Source organism: Pongo pygmaeus, chromosome 7 (genome assembly GCF_028885625.2).
Source record: "Pongo pygmaeus isolate AG05252 chromosome 7, NHGRI_mPonPyg2-v2.0_pri, whole genome shotgun sequence".
Lineage (NCBI taxonomy): Eukaryota > Metazoa > Chordata > Mammalia > Primates > Hominidae > Pongo > Pongo pygmaeus.
In genome coordinates, this window is record NC_072380.2 from 64,153,416 (window position 1) to 64,161,669 (window position 8,254).

Here is an 8,254-nt window from a genome sequence, read left to right on the forward strand (position 1 = left end):
CACCCGAACTCAGGAGGTGGAGGTTGCAGTGAGCCAAGATCACGCCATTGCACTCCAGGCTGAGCGACAGAGCGAGACTCATCAAAAAAAAAAAGAAGGAAGGAAGGAAAGAAAGAAGGAAGGGAGGGAGGGAGGGAGGGGGAGAGAGAGAGAGAAAGAAAGATAGAGAATGAAAGAAAGAAAAAGAAAGAAAGGAGGGAGGGAAGAGGGAGAAAAAAAGAAAGAAAGGAAGGAAGAAAGAAAGAAAGATTCCACTTCCTTTCTTTCTTTTTTTTCTTTTTTCTTTTTTTTTTTGAGAGGGAGTCTTGCTCTGTTGCCCAGGCTGGAGTGCAGTGGTGCAATCTCGGCTCACTGCAACCTCCACTTCCTGGGTTCAAGCGATTCTCCTGCCTCAGCCTCACGAGTAGCTGAGGCTACAGGCGCGTGCCACCACGCCTGGCTAATTTTTTGTATTTTTTTAGTAGAGACGGGGTTTCACCATGTTAGCCAGAATGATCTCAATCTCCTGACCTCGTGATCCGCCTGCCTCAGCCTCCCAAAGTGCTGGGATTACAGGCGTGAGCTACTACACCCAGCCGAGATTTCAGTTTGTTAAAGAGAAGAAAGAACCTGGCCTGATCCACTTGTTTCATTGATTAAAGATTAAAGAGCACAGACAGCCGAAGGGCCGAAGAGCAGAGCAGAAATTAAAGATGCAACTGGATTCACATTGCAGAGGAAAAAGTCAACTTGTGAAACTGTGGAAAACACTCACTCCATCACTGTGTATGACAGCCTCACCCAACTGACGAGATGAAGGTATCGGAAAGTACCCAAGGTCAAACAGGATGGTTTCATGTTTATGTAGTTCAAATCTCTTTTGTTTCCAGGAAAATACGTTCCCAAATCACTTGGTGATTTTGATCAACTTAAGAAAATATTACCTTACATTTCTAAAAGAGGATTTGTTTTGCACACTGGTCATGTCATAGCCAGTGAGGTTTATCTGAGGTGCGACTATTGCTAATTGACAACTTTTCTAGAAGAGGATTCCTTTCTTTTTGTCTCCTCAGGCAACTTCCCATTTATCACAAATAATGTTGTATATTTAACAAATAACACAAGACATCAGTTAAATTTGAATTTCAGAAAAACAATAATTTTTAGTATAAGTATATCCCAAATATCACATAGAACATAAACTTTAAAAATTACTTGTTTATCTGAAATTCAAATTTAACTGGATGTCTTGTATTTGATCTGGGAAACTTAATCCCAAAGTAACTAAAAAAGAATCTCATGCAGGGATTTTCATTCCCCTGACTCACTGAATGCACCATGAAAAACCTCATCAGTCTGGCATTCTATCTGAGGAGCTTATCTGAGAAATCCTGTAATTAATTAGAAATGGCCAAATCTAGAAGCATCAAAGGAGCTTTCTTTCTTGTTATCTCCTACAGACCTCTCCTTTTACCTCCTCCTGGTGTCCCAAAAGAAAATGTAGCTACTTTAGTCCTTAAAACACCTGCCTCCCGATATTCCTGTGTTTTGAGATTTTTGAGGTAGAAACTGCTTTAGTGACTGGGACCTGTTCTGTCTGCTACACGCCAAAAAGCCCCAGTATCAACAGGGATGTTCCATTTTATAGGCAGACTCAGAAGGACTCACCTTAGAAATAATCACCACTTCTGGGTCACGCCTGTAATCCCAGCATCTTGGGAGGCCAAGATGGGTAGATCACTTAAGGTCAGGAGTTTGAGACCAGCATGGTCAACAGACGTGAGCCACTTTTCCCAGCCTGTTTTTTGTTTCTTTAACAAAAACTGATAGGAATTTTTGTGGGTATTGTGTTGGCTCTAAATCAAATTGGGTTATATAATCATATAACAATATTAATTTTTCCAATCCATCAATATGGATTATATCTCTATATATGTTTTTAATCATTTTGATCAATGTTTATAGATTTCAAGGTACAAACTTCTCACCTTTTAACATTTATTCCTGAGTATTTCTTACTTTAAGTTCTCTAGCAAATGGAAGTGTTTTTAAATTTTCTTTTAAAATTGTTTATTCTTAATGTCTGAAAATTCAATTAATTTTTGGTGCTGATACTATATTCTGCAAATACACTGAATGTGTTTATTAGTTCCAGTAGTATTTTGGCTGTTTGTGATTTTCTACACAGAAGATCATGTCATCTACATAAAAATATAATTTTACTTCTTTCTTTCTGATTTAGATGAGTTTTATTTCTTTTGCTATTTAATTGCTCTGGCTGGGACAGCCAGTATTTATTGAATAGAAGGGGTGAGAGCATTCTTGCGTCATGCGAGATCTTACAGGAAAAGCATTCCATTTTCCCTGCTTGGTTATTTCAGCTGTGGTTATTTCATGAATGGTCTTTCTATCGTTGAGGTAAATTTCCTTCTCTATTTTGTTTAGGATTTCAACTAGATGTTGAATTTTGTGAAATGCTTTTTCTCCATATATTGAGATGATGTGGTTTTCATCATTCATTCTGTTCAAGTGGTATATCACACTGATTTGCTTGAATATGTTGAACCATCCTTGCATCCCAGAAATACGTGGCATTGGGATATCTACAATCATTTTTATATCCTCTTGAATACAGGTTGCCAGTACAAGGTATCTTCAAGAAATTCATGGAAAAACACGTATTATGAGAAAATTGTGCATGAATTTCACACTTTTTGCACCAAAATACACTGGATCATGTCTGTTATAACATGTCTGAACAGGCTCTAGTTTGAGGCACTCAGAAGGAAAATACAAGAGACTCTATCAAAGCAATATAAATTCTGCTAAAATTTAAACAAGAAGAAACATCAAATTTATGATGAGCCTAGGCACAGTGGCTCAGGCCTGTAATCCCAGCACTATTGGAGGCCAAGACAGGTGGGTCATGTGAGCCCAGGTATTCAAGACCGACCTGGGCAACATGGTGAAACTTTTTTCTCTACACCCCCTTCTTTACAAAAAATGCAAAAATTAGCTGGACATGGTGGCACATGGCCTGCAGGCTCAGCTACTGTTGAGTCTACAGTGGGAGGGTGTCTTGAGTCTGGGAGGTCGAGGCTGCAGTGAGCTGTTATCATGCCACTGCACTTCAGCATGAGTGATGGAGCGAGACACTGTCTCAAAAAAGCAATACTTATGGTAAAGTTTGGGTAGAGGAATAATGCAATCATTGATGCTTTATGAAAAGGTTATGGGAATTATGCCCAAAATAAATCACCAGTTTATAAATGGTTAACTCATTTGGAGTTGGGACAAGACAATGCTGAAAGTGACGCATGGAGTGGCAGGAAGACTATCCACGTCAGTTTTACAGAAAAAAATTAATCTTGTTCATGCCACAATAAAGAGGACTGACAGCTAACAGCACAAACAATAGGCAGGAGTTCGAGAATAGCCTGGTTAACATGGTGAAACCCCATCTTTACTAAAATACAAAAATTAGCTGGGTGTGGTGTGGTGGGCACCTGTAATCCCAGCTGCTTGGGAGGCTGAGGCAGAAGAATCGCTTGAACCCGGGAAGTGGAGGTTGCAGTGAGCCGAGATCACGACACTGCACTCCAGCCTGGGTGACAAGAGTCAAACTCCGTCTAAAAAAAAACAAAAAAACAAAAGATGTCAAGCCCCTTCTCTTCCTCTCTCTGCCATCGTGGTGTGTGCTTCACTCTGCTTCTCACCATGTCTTCTCACAAGGCTTTTAGGATTAAATGATTCCTGGCCAAGAAACAAAGGCAAAATCATCCCATTCCCCAGTGGACTGGGATGAAAACGGGTAATAAAATCAGGTACAACTCCGCCGACCTCGGCCTCCCAAAGTGCTGGGATTACTGGCGTGAGCCACTGCGCCCGGCCATTGGAGACATTGGAGAAGAACCAAGCTGGGTCTCTAAGGAATTGCACATGAAATGGCACACATATTTATGCTGTCTGAAGGTCACAATCACGTTACCATATCAAGCGGAAAATGTCACCACTATCTGAAGAGTTGGACATATTTTACTGGGAATATATTTTTTTCTCTGAATCTGTTATGAACACGTTGGTCAGCTGGGTTCAGTAACAAATATGTGAGACTTTTCATTTCAAAAAAAGAAAAAAAGAAAGAAAGAATCACCATTTCCACATAGGTTTTGAGGAGGTCAAATATCCTACGATCCCCATTCTATAGACCAGAACAGTTGGCACCACTCCTGTGATCACTGTTTCTGAAATTCCGCCATCTAACCAAAACTTCCTTTTCTTCTACAATGCTCGCTCACCTACTTGGATTTTAGTTTCTCCAGTGGCCGCTCCTTAACTTTCCTTAATACATGTTTCAGCTCCATTTATTGATTTTCCAGTGTTAGACTATTTTTATTGGCTCTCATCCATGAAAGATTAATGTTTGTATATTACAATTCCCCCACCTCATCTGCCTCCCCTCCCTTTCTAATTCAATAAACCATTATCTTATGTTCTTGTTTTTAAATAATCGTATATGTAAATTGTATATGTATTTGATTTATGTGCTTTATGTAATCTTCCGTGTGCTCACAATGCAGCATAAAGAAAGCCCTTCGCCTCCTGTTCTGGCCCTTCCATCCCACTCCTGCTCTCCTGCATTCTATTACTACTTCTACATCATTGAGATCGAGAAGCTTATATCCAATCCTGTAACTAGAATTCCTGTGGGTAGCATTTATCCTTGATTCTATTTTCAATTGTTTCTCTTTTTATCTCTTGTTTGGCTAGATATCTTCATCAGTTTCTTCAAAAAGGCTCACAGTATTTCCTGAATTTTGAATAACTGAAAATATCTGTTGCCATTAGAGTTGAACTAAGTAAGCGCTATATAAAATTCTCATTTCTCCACTATCTCCTCACATTAAAAGGTGCTGCTGAGTCTGAAACCAAAGCACAGATTTCCTTCTGTGTTTTGTTTGTTTTGATTCATAGTGTTCTGCCTCTATCTAGCCTGTAACATTACCAGAATATCATAAGGATCATTTTGTCTCTTTTCTTCTGGGACAAAGAGTGCCATTTTAATTGGAAGACTTGGACACTCCTTTATCTTTAAAAAAGTTTTCTTCTTCTTTATGTCTTTGAAATGTTTCTGCTTTGTCTTTATGTCACTTTGTGTCTCTATTGAGACCCCAGGTGCATTAACTGGAAAATAATATTTCCTAGTTCCCTTCATAAATCTTTATTTATACAAGGTCTCTCTTATTTTATTTTATTATTTTTTATATTTTGTCCTTTATTATTATTACTTTTCTCCACAGCCACCTATTCTATTTAATTTATATATACTTCTAATAAATTCTCTATATGCTTATTTATTAATACATGTGTGTATTTGTAAAAATATATAGTATTTTACTGTGTGCATTTTTTAACCTACATAAATAATATTCTGAACTATTCTTCCTATTTTACACTCACTGTACGTTCTGATATCTAACCATGACTCTAGATAAATCCTAGGTTGTTATTTCTGGTTGCTGTCCAATACCCTACATATGAGGCTCAGGGTTTATTCCTCAATTTCCCTACCTATGGCCACCCAGCTTACCTCCAATTCCTTAACAAAACTATGATTTATTAAACATTTCTGTACATATCTCTTCATGGACTTGTACAAAATTTTTCTTAGGAGGAGTAACCAGGAATTGGCTTCCTGGGTTATAGAAACATATATTCTTAATATTATTTAGATGTTGAGTGACAAGTTGAAGTTGCAACTAACAGTGTTCAAAGATTCCCTATTACTCATATCTTCACCAGCACTTAATGTGAATCAGTTTTCTAATTTTTCCTATCCATATGGACTCAAAGTCATCTCTTACTGTTGTTTTAATTTCATTTCTCATTTACTAAGATAGCCAAACATCTCTTCACATGCTTTATTAAACATTCAGTTTTCTTCTTCTGCAAAATGTCTATTTACACCCTTTGTCCATTTTCTATCAGGTTTACTGTATTTCCCTTTCTGACTTCTAGCAGTCTAGATATTGATTCTTGTTGGCATTGGACACTGCAAATATCTTCATCTAGTCCATCAACCAGTTATTAATTTTGTCTTTGTTGTCCTTTACAGAATAGAAATATTTAGTTTTGACATAATAAAATCCATCTATTTTTCACTTATGGTTTTTACTTTAGCAAATTTTAAATAAATTATTCCCACTTAAAAGTCACAAGGATATTTTCCTACATTTTCTTCTATTTAATTTGTAATTTTATTTTTCACATTTAGAGTACGAATTAATCTGGAGCTCACCTCTATGTCCAAAGTTAAAAGGGTTTAATGTTTTCCTCCAAATACAATAGTGGGCCAATTTTTCAAATCTCGTCAACAAACAATACGTGCTTCCCATTAATTCACTTTGCTTCTGCTATCACATATCAAGCTTGATGAACATGGGTTTTCTTCTCTGTTTGCTAGGTTCTTGGTTGGCTCCCACAGACAATCACACATTCCTTGAGGATGGCCTTGTAAAATGGGATGCATGCCAATTCTTTGCCCTGCTCTTTCAAAATTGCCTAACCTTTTTGTGGAGCCTTATTCTTTCATACAAATTTCAGAATCAGTTCCCCCAAGCACCCACAAACATCTGCTAGGATTTTAATTCAAACTGAATTGAATGTATAAACTATTTGGGAAAAATTTACATTTTCGTCACTATCTGGTGTTTCTAAAATGTTTTTAAATTGTTTCTAATTTTTCACCCTAAAGATATCGTCCATTCTTTGCCAGGTAATTTTCTAGAAACTCTGTAGTTTTATTGTTATTTTAATTGATAATTTATTTTCATCATTTCTCTAGATGAGTAATAGTGATGTGTATGACTGCTCATCACACCCCGTGTATGTCATGAGGGCTTGTGTTGTGGTTGAGACTGTATGTGTGTAAATGTATGTATGTGTGTGCTTGTGAATAGCAGCATCAGAGCAACTGACACCTGGCAGTTGTTCCTTACAAAGATGTCTCTAGAGTTTCTGCCTCCACTAGGCACCCTTCCACTCTGTGAGATGCAGTGAGGTCACGAACCCTGCAGGTACCCTGTGACCCCAGACCACACCGGTTCATGTAAATGAGCATGGGTTGGCCCCATTAGAATTGTGCCACCCACTACTGGAAAATGTGGCCCAACATGAAATTTCAGAAATATGTTTCCACTCTCTGTGCTCTCCATTCATTCCGCTCAAACTGTATTGTATTTGGCAAGTATTTTTATCACACGATTTAGGATTATGAAAAGTAAGCTTTTCTTCTTTACCTTTTTTTCTTGCTTTTATCAGTTTCAAGGAAATAACTGTCTTCACTCTGCTATTTCTAACCGGAATGTCTCGAAATCTTGACCTGTCCATCCAATTTTCTCCATGTCTGCTGCTCTCACCAGAGTTAAACCACCAACAATAGCAAAGGGTTACTCAGCATCCTTTCCTGCCCCCGCCAATCCAATGCCCACCCTACAACCAGACTGTTCTACTTCTTAAGACGCAAGACGGATCACATCACACCCAGTCCTGGCCTTGCTCTGAGGGTAAAACGCCCACTCCTTCCAGGGGGCCACCATGACCGTCTCTGTCTCCTTCCTCCCCGGGGCCTCCGCGCTCTCGCTGCGCTTCTGGATTCACATCGCGGCTTGTGTCATCGTCTGTTCCGGGAAGACAGCTGGCTGAGCTTTATTTCTGATGCGTTTTTAAAACTAAGGTCAACTACACCTGAAAGCGATCCCAGTAAAATGCCCTGAAAAAGTGCTAAACAAAACACCCTGTGAAAATTTCATACCACCACCATTGTCCCACCTCTACTCTGAAGGTATTGGCTCGGCTTCTTGACAATTTGTTAGGACCTTTTTTAACCCTCTAACAATAGATCCACTGTCAGACCCAAGATACAGGCTAACCTCTGAGGAAAGAGGAACTGAAACAGTTGGTTTTGTTAACATCTGTCAACGAAGATGTGTCTCTCAGTTTCCCACTAAAGCAACTATGAAAAAAAGAAAACAGAAAAGATGAAATGCACACAACCTCCAAAGCCTGATGCCAGAATCTTAGAACTCTATTCACTAAAAAGACTTTCCACTAAAGAATTTCTTTTCCACTAAAAGTAAGGTTAATGAAGAGGTGAAAACACACACACACAAACACACCTATGCACACAGCACAACACAAACAAAGGCTGCTGGACAGAGCAATAAAAAAACAATGAAGCCCGGCGCAGTTGCTCACACCTGTAATCTCAGCACTT

At 38.6% G+C, this 8,254-nt stretch overlaps 1 non-coding gene across 1 annotated transcript; it reads left to right on the plus strand.

Annotated features, from left to right (window-relative positions):
* The first annotated feature begins 945 nt into the window (after nucleotides 1-945).
* On the plus strand, nucleotides 946-1,085 carry LOC129043366 (U4 spliceosomal RNA). The gene has a single exon (XR_008504442.1). It is a non-coding gene; the product is annotated as a U4 spliceosomal RNA (small nuclear RNA).
* Nucleotides 1,086-8,254: the final 7,169 nt, after the last annotated feature.